Raw genomic sequence first — 1,137 nt, forward strand, 5'->3', positions numbered from 1 at the left:
CCCTCCCGGCCAGGTGTGGGATATGATCTCCTGGTGTGCCTGTTTGCTCAAAGCGCAGTATTGGGGTGGGAGTTACCCGATTCTCCAGGTGTTGTGTGTCTCAGTTCCCCTGGCTAGGAAAAGGGATTCCCTTCCCCCTTGCGCTTCTCAGGTGAGGCAATGCCTCGCCCTGCTTCAGCTCTCGCTGGTCGGGCTGCAGCAGCTGACCAGTACCGATCGTCCGGCACTCCCCAGTGAGATGAACCCAGTACCTCAGTTGAAAATGCGGAAATCACCGGTCTTCTGTGTCGCTGGCGCTGGGAGTTGAAGACTGGAGCTGCTCCTATTCGGCCATCTTGCTCCGCCCCCCGTGAGTTTTTCTTATGGCTTTTTTGTATTCCACATTTTAGAATATGTTTCTATCTTTCAATCAGATTTTATAATTATTTTATTTCCAGATTTTCTAAGAGCAATTGAGGTGGTGTGGAAGGTACAGTGGATCTCTCTGAAAAATAAAGTCAGGCAGTCTTGGCCTATAAATTTCCGTTCTCCAACTTTTTTCCTGTTTTGGTCAAATTTTTCAGGAAGTTGATCCTTGATATTTTTAACCTTACTTTAACCACAATTTAAATAAATATGTAAAGTTTTATTAACAGAATCATTCATTTATGGAGTCCAATTATGAGTTTAATTGTTATTTCTCCTCCCCAACATTCTGCTTTGAACAATTTTATCTCTTAAACCTACTGCATCTAACAAATAAAACATTGTTTTTCTCATGCAGATAGCCCACATCACTACAATTACTTAATGTGACTCTATTCTAGATACACAAATATTACATTTTACTTAGTCTTTATGACATGCTAAGAATGAATGCCTTATTCCACAGGGCTTTTTGGAACAGCAAAAGTAGTTGGTAACTCCAACATAACATTCAATGTCCCAAGAGGTCCAGAGATAACCTATTATAACATTCATGTATTCAGTTATATCACAAAAAAAAGTTTTTAATATCTCAAACCAAATTAAGTTCAATGAGCCTTTGAATCTTTTCCACATTTAAATTTCTTGCCCTCTTCTTTTTCATGAGCTCCATAACTACAATTCCACTGCTTATTAGAGAGCTCTTAGATTCCCACCAGAATCTTTACATTG

The sequence above is a fragment of the Theropithecus gelada genome, chromosome 19 (assembly GCF_003255815.1).
Source record: "Theropithecus gelada isolate Dixy chromosome 19, Tgel_1.0, whole genome shotgun sequence".
Classification (NCBI taxonomy): domain Eukaryota; kingdom Metazoa; phylum Chordata; class Mammalia; order Primates; family Cercopithecidae; genus Theropithecus; species Theropithecus gelada.